At 40.5% G+C, this 22,107-nt stretch overlaps 1 protein-coding gene across 1 annotated transcript in view; it reads right to left on the bottom strand.

Annotated features, from left to right (window-relative positions):
* Positions 1-19,632: 19,632 nt before the first annotated feature.
* BTC (betacellulin) overlaps positions 19,633-22,107 on the bottom strand; it is a 43,399-nt gene continuing 40,924 nt past the window's right edge. The window contains exon 6 of the mRNA XM_072725014.1: positions 19,633-21,722. The gene's annotated coding sequence lies outside the window, so the exon portion shown is untranslated. The remainder of the gene's footprint in view (positions 21,723-22,107) is intronic.

Genomic DNA, 22,107 nt, shown 5'->3' with positions numbered 1-22,107 from the left:
TTGGGTCTCACAAATTGTGGGGAGGGAATATTGAAACTGTGATAATGTTTCTTAGTGCACCTTTTCTCAGAGCCACATCTCTCCTGGTCTTGACTAAGGGACAGGAGAGTCTAGGTAGGGAGAAATAGGCAGGGGACTACAGATTCAGGCTCACAAAGATCCTAAAGATGCTGAGATGTAAGGAAACCAGAAATAAAGAAACAAACCAGACCACCCTGTCCTAGGTATGGGTAGAGAGGGTCTTTTTTAGGACAGTCCTCTGTGCCCAACAAAGAATAACCAGACTCTAAAAAGAAGTAAACCATTAAAGATGTTATCACTAGTCCTTACTCAAACTAAGACATCCCAAGAATGAGAAGGCCACAAGCTCCCTGATCAGTTCTTTTTTTTTTTTAAGATTTTATTCATGACACACACACACACACACACACAGAGAGAGAGAGAGAGAGAGAGAGAGAGAGGCAGAGTCACAGGCAGAGGGAGAAACAGGCTTCCCATGGGGACTCGATCCCGGGACCCCAGGATCATGACCTGAGCCAAAGGCAGATGCTTCACCACTGAGCCACCCAGGCATCCCTCCCTGATCAATCAGCCACCTGATCATCCCTCCTAGTTCTAAATAAAAAACTGACAGTGGAGGCCCCATGTGGGCAACCCAGCCTGGGCCCCTCTCACTCCTGAGAGCTTTCTCTGCATCCTTGCTTAATAAACTCCCATCGTTTTACTCACTCTTCTTTGTCCACCAGATTCATTCTTTGACTCCGTGAGACAAGAAGACCCCTGGCTTTCCCACTTCATTCTGTCTGCTGCACTTCTCTTACCCAAGCTCCCTGGAAATTACTTCATTGGCTTAATCCCATCTCACTCTCCTTATCCTGCCTCATACCCTTTGGATTCTTCACCACAAAAGACCAATGAACCTGAAGAAACCCCCCCTGTAAGTAGGGCCAGCCCTAATCCAGAGGCAGCCCATCCAGGTGCCTTCCTGAAGTTTTAGCAACAAAAAGCATTCTGTTTGTGATAAGAAAACCATTTCCCCCCACACCCTGATTGGAATGTCCCTGAATAGGTTCATGTTGACCTTCTGAGAAATCAACCTGGATGCTATGCGACTCCCGCGGTTCTTTTGTCTTTAAGCGAGTTTTTTTCTTTTGCCTTTAAAAGATACCTGTAATTGCTAATCGGGGCTCTCTTCCTCTTCGGAGGCGGAGAGCCCGTTTGCGCAAACGTCCAATAAACCCTCTTGCTAATTGCATCTGCCTGTCTGGGGTCTGAGTCTCTGGGGCGTCCGCCGGGACACGTTGGCACCCGTGAGCCAGGGTCCAACAGAACCAAGAGATGCAGGGAGGGAGAGAAGACCCAGGTGATGGGGGGAACAAAGGCCAAAGAAATATAGATTAAAATTATATCTGCTTTTATTTATTTATTTATTTATTTATTTATTTATTTATTTATTTATGATAGTCACAGAGAGAGGGAGAGAAAGGCAGAGACACAGGCAGAGGGAGAAGCAGGCTCCATGCAACGGGAGCCCGATGTGGGATTCGATCCCAGGTCTCCAGGATCGCACCCTGGGCCAAAGGCAGGTGCTAAACCGCTGCGCCACCCAGGGATCCCTACATTTGGTTTTTTTAAAAAAAGATTTTGTTTATTTATTCATGAGACACAGAGAGAGAGAGAGAGAGAGAAAGAGAGAGGCAGAGACAAAGACAAAGGGAGAAGCAGGCTCCCTGCAGGAAGCCCAATATGGGACCCCATCCCAGGACCCAGGATCATGTCCTGAGCCAAAGGCAGATGCTCAACCACTTAGCCACCCAGATGTCCCTAAAATTACATTTCCTAACAAACTTGCAGTCCATAAACAAATACTTGAAACCGACAGAGTGGGACATTCCTCAAAGAACTCACAGCTGCCTGAATATTAATGCTTTGCTAGAGGCCAAAAGCAACATTAGTTTGCTGATAGCCAGACCTCAGGATCCTGTAGGTCTTCTTTAATGTGTGAAAATTCTTTTGGAAACTTCTTTTATCCCTAGTGTCCCCACCCCACACACCAACTTAAAAGTTTATAACCAAGGCTCCTCATGATCCTGGTGCGACTCTTCAGGCCAGGGGTCCTGTCCCTGTACTTTAATAAAAACACCTTTTTGCATGGAAAATGTCTCAAGGATTCTCTCTTGACCACTGCCTCCTGGCCCCCAGTACATCACAGGTACATCTCTGAGTTAATTGCATCAGCACATCAGGAAAGTACAGAAGATTTTTGCCTATCTTCTTGTATGACACATTCTGGAGAGGGACATTTCCATCTGTTTGATCTGGATTTTTCTCTTCCTGGGACATAGCCAGCTAGCTAGGTAGATGATAGAGTGATAGATCTACTGATAGATCAATCCCAGGAACATAAATAGATGTTTATATAAACATATATATATATATATAAACATAAATCTATGTTTCTGTTTAATATATTTATTATTAAATGTATTAATGATAACATAATTATATATAAACATAAGTATATATTTATATTTAAATATGAAAAATAAATATTCTATATCTAGTCTATAGATCTCCCTATAGAGATAGAGACAAAATGGTTAAAAATAGATGTGTGTAGAAAGAAAGAGAAATAGATATAGACCTATAAATATAGAGAGGATCTCCTTTCAAGTTCTATCCAACAATCTCTCCTCACAGGCACAGGCACACGCACACACACATACTCAAGAGCCTTCTGGTATGTGGCCATGACAGGAAATAACACCCCTTGAGATGCCATCTCTTCTCCAACTTAAAGGTACCAGCTATTTCTCCAAAGAAGACCTATACAGAGCGAGCAAGAATATGAAAAAATGTTCCACATCAGTTTTCATCAGGGAGATGCAAATCAAAACCACAATGAGACCCCACCTCAAACCAGTGAGAATGGGGAACATTAACAAGACAGGAAACAACACATGTTAGAGAGGATGTGGAGAAAGGGAGAACCTCCTGCACTGTTGGTGGGAATGTGAACTGGTGCAGCCACTCTGGAAAACTGTGTGGAGGTTCCTCAAAAAGCTACCTATAATAATAGAGCTACCCTGTGACCCAGCAATAGCATTACTGGGTATTTACCCCAAAGACACAGATGTAGTGAAATGACTGGACACTTGCACCCCAATGTTCACAGCAGCAATGTTAAAAGCCGAACTGTGGAAGGAGCCTTGATGTCCTTCAACAGATGAATGGATAAAGAAGATGTGGTCTATATATACAATGGATTATTATTTAGCCATCTGCAAGGATGAATACCTACCATTTTCATTGACGTGGAACTGGAGGGTATTATGCTGAATAAAATAAGCCACTTGGAGAAAGAATTATCATATGGTTTCACTCATGTGTGGAATGTAAGAAATAGTGAAGAGGATCATAAGGGAAGGGAGGGAAACTGAGTGGAGAAAATTTAGAGAGGAAGATAAACTATGAGAGACTTCTAACTAGGGAAAACAAGCAAAGGATTGCCGAAGGGGAGGTGGGTGGGAGGATAGTGTAACTGGGGGACAGGCATTAAGGAGGGAATGTGATGTGATAAGCACTGGGTGTTATACTATATATTGGCAAATTGAATTTAAATAAAAAGTTTTTAAAATTTAAAATAAAAAAATATTTTTTAATTAAAAAAATTTAAATTAAAAAAAAAAAGGTACTGGACAGCTCAGCCATCCTCAGCACTTCATTTATGAAATGGCCTTCAGTAGATCATAAAAAAGTTATGAATGTGAATGGAAAATGACCTGAACCTCTTTCCCAGTTCAAATAAATAAGTATTCTGAAAACCAAATCAAAGTTCCAGAATGGAAAAATGCAAAAAAAGAGGGAGAGGGATAAAGGGAAGTGAATTCACTTTTTGTGATATGTATTAGTGATGGTCCAATAATGACGAATCCATGATTGTGGTACACTTAAAAACAAAGAGTTAATGAATGGTATGGAAACCAATCCCCTCAACTAACAGATAAGGAAACTGAGAAGACAAGAGAAGTAATGTGCACTGCTCAGGGTCCCACGGGTGGTAAAGGGCAAAGCCAAGACTCAATTCTTATCCAGAGTTCTTTAAACAACCACAAAACGCTAACTTCACAGCTTCAGGCTCATCTAGAATTAGTGTCACTTTAGCTCAATAAAACATTCACCCAAAGTAGTCTTTCTTCTGCCAGATAGTTACATTTCATGAAGCACCCCAAAAGGGATTTGAATTAGGTCTCCATGTGCGTCATCAGAATACTGCCTGATTAATTAATTAAACAAAGGTATTCCCCAGAAACACCTCAGCCATGAAACCTTGCCTACCCTTTCACTTTCCAAGTCTTAATCCTTCTATATCTAATTGCCTATATTGATGTAGAAGCCAACCTTACTCAGATTAAGTTTGTCCAAGCCAAGAACTAAGTGCCAGTTTTAATATTTTTAAAACTCAATTTAAAAATAGTTAAACAGAGAACTTCAAATGGCAAACACTGATATTTACATCATCTACTCTTATAACTAACAGAAGGGGTAATCCTGAAACCTAGATGCAGTCGTACCTTTATATGAAAATATAAAAGCAGAAAGAGTAACCCAAAATTGTCTATTTCACAAAAGCCTATCTAAATTAGTTATGTTCAATGGTGTCTGTCTTGATGGAACAATCTCTAGGAAGACCTTTTTCAGACCTAGCTTCACCACTAATAAGCATGTGAACTTGGACAATCCAATCCTCTGGAACTCTCAGTTTCTTTCCTGTGCCTCAGAAGAGAGGACCAGAGCTGATGATCCCTCAGTTTCCTCTCAGACCTAAAATGCTGCTGTGGGGTCCTAAACACTCTATACTGAGCAAGAAAAGACGTGGGATCTTATATATACTCAAATGCTAAAAGACAAAACTAACTCTGAGCATAGATCTTGAGTATTTTAGGGTTCTTTCCTATGGCGATAGAAAATCCTCAAACCTATATCCCTTTTATCACAAGCAGTGGGTATATAGGTCCAAGCCACTAGAAATAATCAATGTGTGTATCAGAACAGGTATCTGCCCTCATACTCACTGCTTTTCAAAGCAAAGTCCTCAAAGAACTCCATTATTATTTTCTGAGAGTACCTGTTAACATGCAGAATCCTAACCTGCCCCTTCCTTTAACTTAAAAAAAAAAAAACTAAAATGTTGGCTGGTCATTTTAACAAGCTCTCCAGGTTATTCTTTTGCACACTAACGTTTGAGAACCACTGGCTAGGCACCAAAGAGAATTGATTTACCTTCAAATAGCAAAAATTGAAATCATATATCCATTCCTATTTTCAGATCATAATAAATAAAGAAATGAAAAAGAGAAGAGAGAGGGAAGGAGGCAAAGATAGAGATGGGGACAGAAACAGAATGTGGCAATCAAAAATGAGATTTACATAAAGTTTGTCTTTCAAAAACTTATGAATAGACAAAAGACTCCATAATGATGGAAATATGTTAAAGGGACACAGGTGTCAACTGAAAGAGCTCCCATGGCCAGAGCGGAGACAATATAAGCAACAAAATAAATAGTGCTGGATTATAACCCAAAGCGTAAAATAAATATCCATGAATCTATACTAATATTAAAAATTGTAAAAGAAAGAAAGACGGGCACCTGGGTGGCTCAGTCAGTTAAGCTTCTGCCTTAGGCTCAGATCATGATCCAGGCCCCAAGGCAGGCTCCCTGTTCAGCAGGGAACCTGCTCCTCCCTCTCCCTCTGCCCCTCTAGCTCATGCTTTTTCTCTCCTCTCTCTCTCTTTCTCTCAAATAAATAAAGAACATCTTTGAAAAAGAAAGAAGAAAGAAAGAAAGAAAGAAAAAGAAAGAAGAAAGAAAGAAAGAAAGAAAGAAAGAAAGAAAGAAAGAAAAAGAAAGAAGAAAGAAAGAAAGAAAGAAGAAAGAAAGAAAGAAAGAAAGAAAGAAAGAAAGAAAGAAAGAAAAATCTCCCATGTAGAAGAATTTCAAACAATTTGTGCAGACATTCCACTCTCAAGTTGATGGGCATAGTTTCCCACTCTTACGTGTGGAATACACATAGTAACTTCCTTCTACAAAATATATTATGAAAAAGCTAAAATAAGAATAATAAAAATAAAATAGAGAATCACTTTACTATAGAAAAGGCTGACCAACACTACCTCAGCAAGATGATCAGATCGATACCAAGACTGATAACTCATGCTGATAGTATCTATCCTTTATATGATATATAAAAATGGCGGTGTATCTCTGTATATAATGCACAATCACAGTCCAATCATGAGATAAACAACAGACATGTCCCAACTGAGGGAAATTTTACAAAATACTCTACTTCTCAAAGTGTTCCAGTTCATCAACAACGAAGAAAGGCTGAAAACCTGTCACAATCCAGAGGAGCCTAAGAAAATATGAGGACAAATGTAATGTGATATGAGGGATGGTAACTTGGCAAAAACTAAGGAAATCTGAATAAAGTATGGTCTTTGGTTAATATGAATATTTTAATATTGGTTCATTAACTGTAATATTTGTACCGTACTAATATCAGATATCAATAATAGGAGAAATTGAGTGCAAATGCATGAGAATTCTCTGTACTATCTTCTCAATTTCCCTATAAATCTTTGTTTTGTTCTAAGAAATAAGGTTTATTTTGAAAAGGGATTTAAATGAATCAGGCTCCAAGTGTGAGGACATTTTAAGAATAGTTTAATTAATTTTTGCCTTATTCTTAAAGAGTTCCTTCAATGGGAACAAAGTAAGAATTTATATCAGAAGGAAAGAAAAACACTTAAGAACACGTATAATGCCTCCTCAACCTGAAAAGCAGGAAAGGATAATAAATGGCAAAAATCAGATAAAAATGCTTCTTTTATATTAGACACCATATTGCAAGTGCATTTAAAATTAGCAATGCATAACATTTATTTCCTTGACATTTGTCTTCCAAAGAGTTCACAGTGTTTGAGTGTCAATTAAAAAATGATTCATGTGGAATTTTTATTAAACCAAATTTACTGTGAAATTACTGCCCAGATAATACTTTATTTCAATTTTATTGAGTTCCTTCCTAATCACTGAGCCTTTTAGTTAGAGCTTTCAAGTATAACAAATGCCTTAGAAGACCAATTTTTAAGTTGCTATTACAATACCCTAATGGAACCATGTATCGTTTTCCTTCGCTCAAATACGGCACACAGTAGGCCCCTGATAAAATACTGAATGAATGAATGGATAAAATTGCTTTTTATCATTTCATTCAGGAATTTCATTCTTCTCTTTGTACATTTCATGTTCTAATGTTTATCAACATCAACTCAAGAAGGTTAGGGATCCAGTAATTTATTAAGTATTTGGTGCCTACCTACTATGTGCAAGGTGCTAGGAATACCAAGTCAACCAGACATAGATGCAGTCCCTATCTCCCTCCAGGCCATGCTGGTGGGAGAGACGGATACTAACCAAAAAGTGACAGAAAGATGACTAAACAAGGTTATAGTAGCCAATAGAAAGGTAAATATACAGCTTACTACAAGTACATATGTAAGAAGGCTTAGTCTAACTGGGGCCTCAGAGAAGATAACCAGAAGAAGCAACATTTATATTAAGACATAGAGAAAGGAGAAGGTAAGTGGTGGAAGGAGAATATTATGAGGAAAAGGAAGGTTTCTGCCTCTGAATTGTAGGGCTCTGGGCAAGTCCCTTGAGCTTAGGCTCTGAACCTACTTCTTTCTCTGCAAAATGGTCACAGTAATAATGCCTATGCCATAGAGTTCTAATGAGCAAAGAGTTGGACTTTATTTGTAAAATAACCAGGACATTAGTAAGTACTTAATAAATATTTCCTAACAGCCTGGAGCCAGGCTTCCTGAGTTTGACTACTTAACTAGCTGTGTGACCTTGGACAAGATGTTTTCTTCCTATCCTTTAGTTGGCCCATCAAGATAACAGTAAGTATCTGCCTATAGGGTTGTTGGAGGACACCATGAGTTCTTTTACATGAAGCATGACACAATTCTTGGCACATAATATGTGCTACATGAATGTTAACTTATATTAGGAATAAAGAAATTCTACAACAGTCCAATGAGGCGTTTAGAAATTATTTTATAGCTTTTAAGGGAATTGAGATTCAAAAAGAACCTAAGTGCCTGTCCGTGTTTACTTAGCTAACCAGTTCCATGATCTGAAACCCAAACACACAATTTCTGATTCTAACCTCACTCCAAGAGGCCTCCTCAAGCCCGAGGAAAAATTGCCTTCTTGGGATCTCAGGGAAGAATCCTTCACATAATAATATGACCATTGGTAATAATGTCTCTCAGTTCTTTCCAAATCCATAAAGATGCATTTCCTGATGAGTGACTGAGCTGTGAAGAAAGAGATGAGAAACCCTCATCCCTCTGAATTGCTTGTGTCAGAATATTTTAACCATAGTACTACGTAAATTATCCTTATTAATAGGAAATACGTCTCAGATTGGAGACGTATCTGAGCAATCGGATGGGCAGAGAAAAAACGCTTTGACTCGCTCTTCATCTTTTAAAGACAAAGGAGAGCTTTTCTGTGTACAAAGTCAGTGGTCAAGATAGCCTTAGGGAATAAGAGTCTGTAGCATGGAATCCCGCTGCACAGCCGGGAAGCCCGTGCTCCAGGTCTTCCTGACCCAAAACCCTGGGCCTGTCCCCCAACACACGCTGCCGCCAGAGGTCATTTGCAATTGCTCCCTTAGATGCTCCGGGGAAGGGGAAGGGGGAAGGAGCTAGATAGGACAGGACGGTTATGAGCACTAGAAGGCTCAGGAACAGGGTGCGGGTGGCCTTCGGATTCACTGACTGTATCTCTGAAGGGGAACCCTGTGGTTCATGTTTTCATAGGCCCAGCAATTTCTGAGCCGGGAGGAAAAGTCACTAAGGCCAAACAAACCCTTAATATTCAGTCTCATCTGTGTACTCTCTTTTGGCTTGGTTTCCATGGCAACTTCTATTTATTGGGTGGTTCTGTGTGTACTCACCAAAGGCAGGTGATTGCTTCTGCTCAGCCCGGGGTGGGGAAAGGCCATCTGGAGAGAGGTCATTGAGGGAAAGGTATCTTGTTTTATTTTGTGGGAACACTCAGGCTAATTCTTTAAAAATGATGGAATTAACTCCTTAAACTTTGTGGTAGGCATTATCTGAAAGAGGAATTACAGCAAAATCAATTATAGGAAGAAGAGGAAGAGGGAGTGGAGGAGACAGAGAAGGAGGGAGCGAAGACGAGAGGGATGGGAGGGAAGGAGGAAGGGAAGAAACACCAGTGTGGCCCTGGATGTCCTCTGATGACACCACCTCGGGTCTAGCCAGTGTCCCTGCTTGCCTTCCTACTCCCTGGGCACTTTGTCTACACCCACACCTCTCTCATCTTTGTGCACTCTGTTTTCTGCTCCTGCCGCTGGAGCAAAGCAGAAGAGAGGCTGGATGACTTACCAGGGAAGCCATGTGCCAACACCACTGCCGCAGCCTGGACATCAGATCCACAGATTTAGAAACGCCACCTTCCTGCTTCCCACGCTTCCAATTCTCTGCTTTTCTGTCTGAGGGCTTTCTCCACGCGAGGGGAGGATTTCTGTACCTGCAAGCAGCATAGCTTGCATTAAATCCCCTAAAACACAGACAATTTAATGCCATTCCCAGAGGAATGGAGACTCCAGCTGGACACAAACCCTGGTGGAACGCTTCCAAGGGGCATTCTACATCATTCCCCAAATGCACCCAAGTGGGAATTAGCTCCGCATCCACAGCAGTAATCCCGTCACTGACATGACCTTCTGGAGCTACTCTTGCTTCCTGCCTCATTTGCCCCGCCTCTTCTCTTGTGTATCCTAGAGCTAGTTCCAAAATAAACAGGTGTTCCCAAGCACTCATGTCATTGTCTGCTTCTAGGTGAGTCGGACCTTTCTTGGCATCAATATAGCTGAGAAGTGATATTAGTAATCAAATCAATATGAGTCATTATTAGTATCAATAATTAAAGCAAAAGGAGGTTAATATTTCTGACGGTTGCTGCAGCCCCCATTGCCTCTTTCTGGTTCCATCAGAAATAGAACCTCCCGGGTTTCCACGAGGAGAAGTTTTACTTCAGGGAGTTGGAGGCCCCTATACAACCATTGGAAGAGCTGGGGAATCAAAGGTCAGGGAAGCTACCGTCAGAAGCATGTGATTCTCGGGAACACATCTGAAAGCCACTGCACACCTTACGTCTGCCATCTGGCCAGACACCGGTTTACAACCATCACTAGAGAAAAAAAGCTTCTCTTTTCAGCTTTTAAATTTTGTGCAGGGTGGGAAGAGTCTCGTCTGGAACCGTAAAAGGAAAGGGACCCTAGGAAATAGGATCCAGATTTCCACCCCACAATGCGGAGGAGAGTGTAGAAAAGGAGGCGGTAACGCTAAGACCATAGCAGATAATCCAGCACACAAAGGTAGAAGGCAAGGCCGTCTGGGGAGGTCAGAAGCCTGACCTTGGGCAGAGCTGGATAAACACTGACAAATCCGGGATACATTCTTCTTTCCCAAACTCCATGAGGACCACCGCATACCACATCACTTGATAGAACCATGCAGAGAGGTTCCGGTTCAACCAGTTCCATTGGAGACATCTGCAACAATAAGCCTGTACCAAGCTTCTCTACCCAGTCGCCTCCACTTGCCAGACACCCCCACTTGCCAGACGCCCCTAGCTAGGCTTCAGCCTAGTATTTACAAAAAACATCTTAGCCGTTACAAGACTTCTTTTAAGCCTGCCATCGTTTTCACCACCTTACCACCTCCCTGACTGCTAATGCCTGGATCCAGCTCTTCTCCCTAGGTTCTCTATTTACATTAAGTCACCGTGTTGAGTACACACTTGGGCATAGACCTTCAGTCATCTACTAAGAGCTCACTCTTTACAAACTTTATCCTGAATGGACCACCTGCTCGTGGGTTGAAAATACAACTTTCTATATTATGTAGAGAAGAGATCCGTTGCTGTGACTGGGTGAAATCTGACTTTTTCGTACCTTCATCCTTGTGGCAGATGCTACCACCCACTCCTGCTTATTTCCTTCATCTTCCCTTTTCTTTACAATGCACTTTCTGCCTCAGAACTCAGTCTCCAAGGCCAACAGAACCCCCAGCAGGGGTCCAGGAGGATGACCCTAGACAAGAGTGGCCACTTGCCAGAACAATCCAAGGACCCACATGAGGCCGAAGTCTCCTTCCTCATCCCCTGTGCACCACTTAGTGAGAGAAACAGGAGGAGATGGAGGGCCTCAGAGAGCCAGAGCTTTGTATTCTGAGGGATTCAGGAAATTTCTGGTTGGAGCTTTTTATATTACTCAACTGGGCTAAATTTAAACCAGATTGGACATTTAATTAGTTTGTTTTTTCTCACTTACTAGCATATAAGCATTCAGGAGAGTAAAACTAATTAGTAATGAACCAAATTAATTTATTGGATTTTTTTTTCTGCACAACCAATTTGGAGCGTGAGTTGCATTTCTCTACTAAAACACTCATGTTTCCATTTCTTTTCGAAGATTTCACAGCACCTCTGAGAGCTAAGACTGCCATTCCATATTCATTGCTGCAGAAATACCAATCACTTGTGATTCTACATCTTGGCAAAATCTATATTCTCAACCCGTGTGTATAATTTATATCTTGCATCCACTAGCAAGACACCATAGCTGAGATGTTCTGTAAGCGACCTGAAACTCCGTGAATGCACAGGGGAACCTGTCTTCTTTCCCTAACTTCAGCACCCATCTTACCTTGCCGCTGCTGTCACGAAAGGGACATTTCTACACCCCAATCTCCCTTGCTCACCTCTGAATCAAAGGCACCTCTGTCTCCTCCCTTTCCCATCTATCCCCAACTGCATTTAATGCCAAATCTAATGCCAAGTGGATCTAGGTTTTACCCCGCATCTCTCCATTCCCACTGTTATATTATTACTGCACATCGACATACAAGCTTTTCTTCATGACCTCAGCATCTGTGCTCTGTGTCCATCCCCAACACTCTGGGAAGATGCTTCCTGAAGCTGTCATTTCATAATGTCTTTCTCCGGCCTGACATTCATTTTTTTTCTTGACTTGGACTTACCCTGAACTCCAGGTCTACATCCCCAGTTGCTTGCTGGCTCCTATACAAAGATGTTCCCAGAGTCCATAATCTATTTTTTTAAACCAAAATCACCCTCTCTACTACCTCCCCCCAAGCCTCCACCCCTGCCAGCTCCTCCTCTTCGATACATATCTCAACTAATCACACCAAGAGATGCCTGGTCGTCGGTATGGAGCTTTCAGTCCTCTCTGCCTCTTCCTTCTCACACATCCCCAAATTTGACAGATCACAAGATCATGTTGATTCTCTTAATGAAATGCCCTGAGTATATCACAGCCTTAATATTTCTACTTCCCAATTCCAGCTCCTGCCATTTCTTCTGTCCTTTTGTTCTCAACTTCCCCATTTACCCTTCACAATGCCTGCAGAATCATCTCCCTAAATGATATATATTACTGCGTCACTTGCTTGCCCAAAACGTTTTGTCCTCCCCTTCCAGTACAGTCCAAGTATTCTTAGCCCGACTTGGCAGTTCCAGTATTGCTTCATCCCGTCCCTCCCCAACAGCCTCCTCTTGGAGCGTATTCCCCTCAACGCCCCATGCTCCATTCTCCCACTTCAGGGCTGTCAGACTTAGCAAATAAATGCAGGACGCCCACCTAGACAGCATGTCTGGGAATATTTATACAAAACTGTCATTTTTTTTGTTTGTCTGAAATTCAGATTTGACTGGGTGTCTTTCATTTATCTCACAACATTGTCTGACACAGCCTTCTCGAAACGGGCCCCACACTCACCAACCTGTGTGATCTCATTCATAATGATGGTTCTCTTCAAGTGGACTTCTTTGCTCTGCTCTTACTCATTGCTCTCCCATCCTTCCTATAGATCTCTTACCTGTGGAGGCCATACAGCTCCTCTCCCTCCTGGGGCATAGACCTCATTTGAAGCCCTGCAGTGAGGTAAATCCAAGACCTCACCTTCCCATTTCCTAAGCTACTCTTTATTTATTTCTTTAAGATTTATTTATTTATTTGAGAGAGAAAGTGTGTCTGTGTGCATGGGCACAGGACAGAGGGAGAGGGGCTGAGGGAGAGGGAGAGAAAACCTTAGGTGGAGACCATGCTCAGCACAGAGACTGACTTGGGGCTCAGATCTCACCACCCTGAGATCACGATAAGGTGCTCTTTTTTAAAGAGAGAAAGCTTTGCAACATAACTCAAGGGAGGGAGGCAGGTGGAGGCAGAAATGCTTGTCTGGCATAATAATGTCAAGTTCATTCTCAAAAATAGCATAAGAATGTCATAATAAAAGGGACTCATTTCTTTGTGAGGGGCATGGTAGAGAATGAATTCTAGTGGAAAGGTCTGCTTATTTAGATACTTCATAGGGGAATAGCGGAAATCCTCCCTATTTCTGCACCTTGCCTGAGGAAGGGGTAGGAAAGAAGCCAGAAGACCCCAAGAGGAAGCCTACTCTTTCTTGTGAAAATTCACAGGCATTCTATCGCTGAACTCTTGAGACCCCAGCAGGACAAGGAGACTGAGATTTAATCAAGGAGGAATAGGATCCAGGGAGGGGAGAGGAGAGCAGACCTGAAGGAGAATGCTGGGAGCGGAAGTAGAGAGGAAGGCATTAGGACATTACCTGTTCTTAGCTTGGAAAGTCTGGGGACAGTTGCTGAAATCTCGTCAGCGATGGGATGAGTACACAATATATACACATTCACTTTCAGGCCGAGTAGGCAAATGTCCCCCATCTCCTGGTCGCAGGCTGGCCAGCCACCTCTTCAAGGTGGGTTACTGAAGTTACTCAGAGCATCTCCACACAGAAAAGGGTTAGTTTGGTCTCAGCTTGAATCTCCCTACAGGAATGTCTTCTCACCTCTACTTGCCTATCACATTCCATGCATTCTTCCAGGCAGAAAGATAAGTCACCTTTGTTGAGTGTTCCCTAACCACTCCAATCCCCAGTACGAATTAGCAAGGTATTCTTTGTACATGTATAACTCTCATCCTCTCTGCTAGAGAACACAATCTGTCGGGACATGGACCAAGTCCAGCCCATTCATCCTTTCATCCTGAGCACCTGGTGCTATATTATGCATATGGTAAATGTTGAATATTCATTGGATGAATGAATGAATTTATTCTGATTTTTCTTATAGCTATTTGTGTGTATGTTTTTTCTCCTACTTGAAAAATACACTGTCTCTTGTTCACCACTCTACCTTCCTTGGACTTAGGACACTTTCGTGTGTATGCCCATTGTCAGCTTTTGGTAGTGTTTAATCAATTGAATTAGAATCTGAAGATAGTTACAAAAATGATGAGTTTGATTATAAACTTATAACTGATGTCACATGACATGATGATATTACCATGAACAAAATACAGGTGCTGTTGTACAATATTCAATGTACTGAAAAAGCTCATGACACTGATATCTCCTCTATAGTTCCTACAAAATACTGTCTTTTAATTATCATGTAAACATCTTCCTAGTCCATGCCTGAATGATCACAAATTCTGGATTGGTGGGGTTTAAATTAATGAAGTTCCCTTGAATTCAAGAGACTTAAGCAATGTGGAATTAATTTTGGTTATCAAAAAAAAAATCCCTTAAATTACATGAATTTGCACAACTTTTACTAATTATAAAAGCTTTAGGAACGGCCAAATACTTTCCAGGTTGTTTACCTCTTCATATCTCCTGTGGTTTGAAAAATTATTTTGGCTCCACCAAACTGAATTATCTTGGCTCTTCCAAGAGCACGATATGCATATGTTAAGTTAGTGTGCATGCCATATTGCTCAATCAATATGTTTTTTACTCAAAGTCCTTTTCTCCTATTTTCAGATATTTTAACCTAAGAAAAAAATAGCTAAGCCTGGTAAACTTGGCTGAAAGGTTGAGTTTTTGAAAACAAAAAACTAACCAGTTGGTTGTTACAGAATCTTCTCATTTGTTTTCCTGTTCAGTTCACTTTTTAAAATGTCTCAGAGATTTGTCAACTGCATAGTCTTAGTAATCATTTATTTAGCCAATTGGCAGAGTCCAGAACAATAAATTTTTGTCTCTTTCCATTTGCAAGGCAGATAATTTCAGTGTACTTTCCTTTCAAGATCTGAGATACCAAAGTTAAGAGGCAGATGACAAGGATTTACCAGTAAGGTGATTTGGCACTTCAGCTTTCTGAGCCTTGGGTTTATGGTCAAATAAGTGGGTATAATAATTATCACCACGCAAGCACATAGTGAACAGCAGTCCTGACAAATAATTCCCAGTCCCTGACTCAAGCTATTTTTAACACTTCCAGTGATGTCCAGTGTGCAAGTAGTAAAGTCCAACCACATCTCCAAAATTAATGAACTTATCTCAGCATCATTTAAAAATTATTAGACCTTGAAGTATTTTCCACAGCACTGTAATGTTTCTTCTTTAATTTTTCTCATTGGGTGCTTTCTAGGAGGGAGAGGAGTAGAATATAGGGAGACAAATGAATCAGTTTCCTAGGGCCAGTCACTGAGCTGGAATTCTTCACCTAACCATGGCTCAGGGCTCCTTCAGATAAGAGTAGAAAGATATACCTTTCCAGAGGGATCACGAGTCCTGAAAAATAGAGAAGCCTTCACTGTATCAGGGCAGCGTCTTAACTTCAGAAAAGCATCCCTTGTTTTCCATAACAGTATTCTGAAAACATCATCACCATTGTCAGTATTATTATTGATCTTACTAATAATAACTAACATTAAGTGAACCCTGACCTGGAGAGTGTTTAATATATTCCAGGTGGCTGAGCTAAGCATGTTGCTTGCATTATTTCATCTAATCCTCTCAGAGCACCCGACTTATTGTCTATTTTCACCATGTTGATGAGAACATTAGTAGGGTTAAGCAACCTGTCCAGGGCCTCACTGTAAGTGAGATACCTAGGAGTGAAGCCCAGGTCTGCTTAAACAAAGATTCTGTGCTCATAACCTTTGCATCTTAACAGCTGAGAAGCAAGTTTCCCTCATCCCTATGCCACTGAGAGAATAATCAGGAACACGGGTTTGGTTAAGAGTTCAGGTGACAGGCACTGAGGGGGGCTCTTGACGGGATGAGCACCGGGTGTTATACTATATGTTGGCAAATCAAACTCCAATAAAGAAATATACAACAAAAAATTAAGTGAATGAGATATTTCACACACACACACACACACACACACACACACACACAAAAGAGTTCAGTTACTTTGACGTGCAGTCAGAGCTAGGAGGCAGAAGGGTGGAGGTCTAGTACCTTCAAGAGTAAAATAAACAAAAACCTACTAATAAAAAAACAGTGTATACGTGTTTTTTTTTTAAAGTATTTCTAGTTCTGGCTCATTAAGTAAACAGATGTTTTTAAGTGTTATGAAAGAATATGCCAAATCAGGTTTATTAAAATTAGTTTACACATTGCAGCATTTCAAAAATTGTTTTAAAAGGTAAGCCAAATAAAGGTTCTTTCTCACTTATGACTAAAACCCAGCACATGAGAAACCGTTATCCAGCTTGGTTCGTAGAGTTTTGGAGTATTTTATTATTCTGCACACATCTTACAAGAATAATTACACTTGCCAGAACAAGCAATTTTAAAGAGCTCTGTATTTGTGAAGAATTTTGTTTGACTTCTTTTAAAAATAAACCGAAGAAGAAGAAAAAAGAAAACTTCTCTCGAGGTACCTCTTTCACACATTTACTTTTTTTGTAACTTAAACTTGAGTAAACAAAGTAAAAATGGAGGAAAAAGTCTTAAAAACATGTTTGATTACAATTGCTTTTGTGATACGAGTACTGACTATAATTGTTGGCTAAACATACCTAGAGATCCACGTTCTGAAATTTTCAATAGCAGAAACATTCCTCATAATTTATCTTCTAAAAATAATTGCTGATACAGTTTTTGAAGTTATACAGTTTATTTAGTTTCCGAATAAAGAATTTCAGATGACATCAAACACCAATAGCTGAAAGGTCCTGGGGAAGAATTAGTTTACAGAAGTGCCAACTAGATGTTATTATAAGATACACATTCCCAGGAGCCAGTAACACTAGCAAACAGGCAAGAATAAAGTATTTGCACATTATGTTCTGCCATTAACACTCAGCTGCCAAAGATGATCACATGGGGACAGGTTCCTTTTCAGAAAAATTCTTTGAGGCATAAAGGATTCTTTGAAGAAGAACAGATGCCCAGATGTAGCACCCCATTCATTAACTGTGGCAAAAAAAAAAGCACAAACCAAGATTTTTACACCAAAGAAACATGGTCATATTTTTAAAAAATATTTTATTATTTATCCATGACACACACAAACACACACAGGCAGAGGCACAGCCAGAGGGAGAAGCAGGCTCCATGCAGGAAGCCCGACGTGACTCGATCCCGGGTCTCCAGGATCAGGTCCTGGGCTGAAGGCAGCGCTAAACTGCTGAGCCACCCGGGCTGCCCTGGTCATATTTTTTTGCTCTTGATAGTCACTATGAAAATAGGTAAATTATTTGGAGATCAAGGGAAATCTGCTAATCTTTCCATATAATGGGTTCTTTTCTGAGTGCTCATTTTGAGTTTCATGCTCCAAGTCAGTGGCACAGATTAAAAGTCTAATGATAATGGCCTCTGGATAACATAATTTCTTGGGTAAGCCTTGCTTTAAATTCCATGCTGTGAAAGATTATACCCACTGGAATATAAGCTCCATTAGGTCACAGAATTTTTTTAACTATTTTTCTTCACTGATATAACCCCAGTACCTAAGATACTTGGCACTTAGCAGGTATTTACTAAATATTTTTAATGAATTAATAATAGCAATGCCCCAATATGTTTAGGCTCTTGTAACAAAATATATGCAGAACATACTAAAATGAAGGTCTCACCAAGACATCAACTTGGTCTTAAAGCACTGAAAAATGTCCTGGACTTCCTTCACAAAATTTTGCACAAACCAGACCTTTGTCCAAATAGCAAGTTATATGACTCAGAACATTTTACTCCATTGTCTAACTTGCCTACTCTGTAGGCAATGATACGAAATATAAAATGTGAAAGGCCCACATAATCCACTTTCAGAAAGAAATCAAGAGTTCTTTCTCACTTCACTTAAAAATATAATAACATCATTGGAACCAGGAACATCTTGCCTGTCTGCTCACATGCCCATATGCTCTATCATATCATGCCCGGGGCATTCTGATCTTGATTTATTCTTTTCTCTTATTCCCTGTTCCTCCACTGCTATGGCTTTCCAAGAAATTCTATAGAATTTGACAAGGACCCAAGAAATACCTGGCCTGGCCCAGAATTTTGGACAGAGTCCTTTATTTCTCAGAGACAGTCAACAGTTCAGAGGTAATATTCTTCAGGAGCCTTCCACAATTCCTTCTAAGCTGGTTTAGTCATCCTCTTCTCAGATCTCATTCAACTTGGACTTCTCCCAAACACCAAATCGTATTGAAATTATCAGTGAGTAGCTGTTCCTATCACTAACCTATAAGCTTCCTAAGGAGGCATGTCTTATTCCTCCCTAGCTTTTTTCATAGTGGGTGGCACAGTGCCTAGAACAGTAGGGGCCCAGTCAATGCTTGCTGAATTCCATGCCGCCTGCAACCATCATTTATAATGGCTGTATGGTGAAGATGGAATACTGTTGTTAGGAATGTCCCTCTCCTACAATCCAAGGCACTCTTTGAACAACATAACTCGATACTCTGTTTCATGGAGGATGTCATTTCTGTTTTAAGAAACTTGTCCACAATCTCATGATTCACCAGTCTTGGTCAGGACCTTGGCTCCAGGTTCCAGCAACCCAAATAGAACTAGTTTAAGTCAGATGGAGTATCTATTATAATGCTAATATATCTCATAGAGCCCACAGACCAGCTTCTTTTGCTCTTCTGGGCCATGTGGAACAAAAATATGGCCACAATACCTTCAAAATGCACATTTTTATGTCCCAAGAACCCAGAAAGACTAACTTCTGTTCAGGTTCACAGTCCCCATGGGAATGACTCCAATTCCCCCAACTTTATGAAGTGCTCACCTTAGACCAACCAAATGCAGCTATTGGTGGGGTTCAACAGTATGGCCAGACTGTGGGGCAGACAATATCTCATACGTGTCCACCACACTTCCAAATTCATTAGTTTCTAAGAAAAAAAACTATAATCAAAATGGACTATTTCAAATGTACTAATGGTAGTCTCTATAAAATATAACGTTTTTTAAAGCAATAACCTGCAAATTTATTTCTCTTAAGAATTCATGGTACTGGGGGATCCCTGGCTGGCTCAGCGGTTTAGCGCCTGCCTTTGGCCCAGGGCGCGATCCTGGAGTCCCGGGATCGAGTCCCGCATTGGGCTCCCGGCATGGAGCCTGCTTCTCCCTCTGCCTGTGTCTCTGCCTCTCTCTCCTCTTTCTATGCCTATCATGAATAAAAAAAAAAAAAAAAAAGAATTCATGGTACTGATAAAAAATTTCCAAATAAATATGCTTGCTTTGTTTTAAAAATAAATTTATTTTATTATATGATAATGTTGACAGTTTACATAAACAACATCATTTAGATCATGCAAGGCAATTATAAAATACATTTTTAAAAGACATGAAAATCTTTGAAGTTCTTTCTTGATATCAGACCCATCAAATTTTAAGAGACATCATTTACATTTTAGGATCAAAACAAAATCCCCAAGCCTGAATTGGCTTGAGAGATTCCATTGGTCAACCAACATCAGTTCAGGGAAGACGAAACACTTATAGCGTTGTGTTTTGTTTTTAAATGCTGTAGCAAGCATTTGTTTCAAGCACTTTGGTATCAAAGGGCACTGAGAAAAAGCAAGGGCATAAATGAGACCAGAAAATAAAGCATATGCAGCATGAATCCACTGGATATAATCCTGTTTCAAGGATGGCTATTAAGTCAGAAGGAAAAATGGGTTTGGGAGATGATTAGTTGTTTGGCTTAGGTCTTAATATATTTGAGCTATTTCTGTGAACACAGCCTCATTCTCACTCAAAACAGGAAGTATGATAGAAGGTGACGTCCAACCTTCCCTTTGGTGTGAATTCTCCCCTTCACTTCATGTGTGAAGTCTACACTGCAAAGTAAAATCTGCTAGGATTCTGGAAAGAAAAGCTGCTTGGCTAACATCACACAACAAAAGTTCAGCAATTTGGGGACATCGCTCATCAGTTTTTGTAAATTAGTCATTGTAGAAAGTTTCATATTCTATGGAATATTGGCTAACTGTAGATTTAGCTCTTTCAGTTTTAAAAGGGTCTTTATTAAATATGTAATGGAGTTGAAGGAACATTTGGCAGGCTGGTCCCAAGTGATAGATGCTTATGGTCATGATTTCCTTGCAACAACATCCACTTCAGAGCAATCACAGGTAATGCTTTGTGGAAGAACAGAAATAAGGATATGGTCACAAACAGTGTGACTGGGCTCTGCTGTCACTGACCATTGCCCTGGAAAAAACAACCGGTCCCAGTGGTCTCATTTATTCCTTAGTGAGTACAAACACTTACGTGGACCCTAAAGACTGTCAGGCATGTATCCTATCTTTATTCATTACCCTAGCTAGGGGGCAAATCTGTTTGATTTACTAATGTAGGAATTTATTCATGCCATGGAAACTTTATAAAGGAGCAAAGAAACATAATAGAAGTCAATGCTCCAGAAAATGTGATGGTAACAGTAAGGCAGAGTGAGGACTCTCCATTCTAAGTTTCTGCAGGAAAATAGCCCCAGAATCTCAGAGTCATGGCAAAATATAGTTTAGTATAAAGTCTTGGGTTATATTAGTGAGTTAGGTTGCACCCAATCTGATCAACAAAAGTGATAGTTGAGGACACAAACTGAAACTGGGTAGATCTTGGTTCCAATCTTGGCCCCACCAATTGGTAACTCTGTAAACCTGGGCTATGTTATTTAATTTCTTTGTGTCTGTTCCCATACGGGAAATGAGGATCACAATAGATACCTCATAGGTTGTTTTTTTTTTTTTTTTTGAGATTTTATTTATTTATTTATTCATGAGAGATACAGAGAGTGAGAGAGAGAGAGGCAGAGACAGAAGCAGGCTCCATGCAGAGAGTCCGACGTGGGACTCGATCCCGGGGTCTCCAGGATCACGCCCTGGACTGAAGGTGGAGCTAAACCGCTGAGCCACTGGGGCTGCCCACCTCATAGGTTCTTAAAAGAATTAAAGGAAATGATAAACTTTAAACTCTCAGTCCATGGAAAGTGCTGGATAAAAAGTAGCTTTACTAGTAATTCCATTCCTAAAACCTAAACTCCTCATCTTCCTTTTTTGTTTGACTACTAATTCTGGTGACAGAAGTTTTAGTGGAAGTTTATTAAAATTTCTGAACTGAGTGGTTTTTCCCAATTACTAAACAATAATAAAGTTACGTATCATTATAAAAATAGTAAGAAATGCAAACTAACATTACAAACAAAAAGTAAATACATTATTTAAAATTCATTTCTCCTGGCTATTTTCCTGAGACACATTCTGTCCATTTTCAAACAAGCCAGGCATCTTGCAGCTTGACACTAGCCTGGAGGTAACTTCATAGTCTGTAGGAATAAGGAAAGAGACAGCAAACTAGTAAAAAGAAATGTACTATGCAAATTAAAATAATAATAATAATAATAAAACCTAGAGCCAGCATTTTTGTTTTCAATTCATTCATGATTAGTATCATCCTGTAGTAAGTTAGAAAAATATAATTTCTGGATAAATATGTACTGCACAGCATGCATCCGCTGGATGTTTCTGGGAAAGGAGACCCTTTGTTCTGCTGGCAGAGCTACGGAAAGTCCCTGCTCTCTCTTGCTGGGTGTGAACAGGGAAGCCGGTGGCTGGGGTTGCTACTGCTACGACTAAGAGGAAGTCGCCAAGGACGAAGCCGAGTCCTTGATACCCGAGCAGAAATAGACAAGGAATGTTTCCCCGTGTGGG

Source organism: Vulpes vulpes, chromosome 10 (assembly GCF_048418805.1).
Source record: "Vulpes vulpes isolate BD-2025 chromosome 10, VulVul3, whole genome shotgun sequence".
NCBI classification, from domain to species: Eukaryota; Metazoa; Chordata; class Mammalia; order Carnivora; family Canidae; genus Vulpes; species Vulpes vulpes.
The sequence above is the reverse complement of the archived record's forward strand: the minus strand, read 5'-3'. Positions and strand labels throughout refer to the sequence as shown.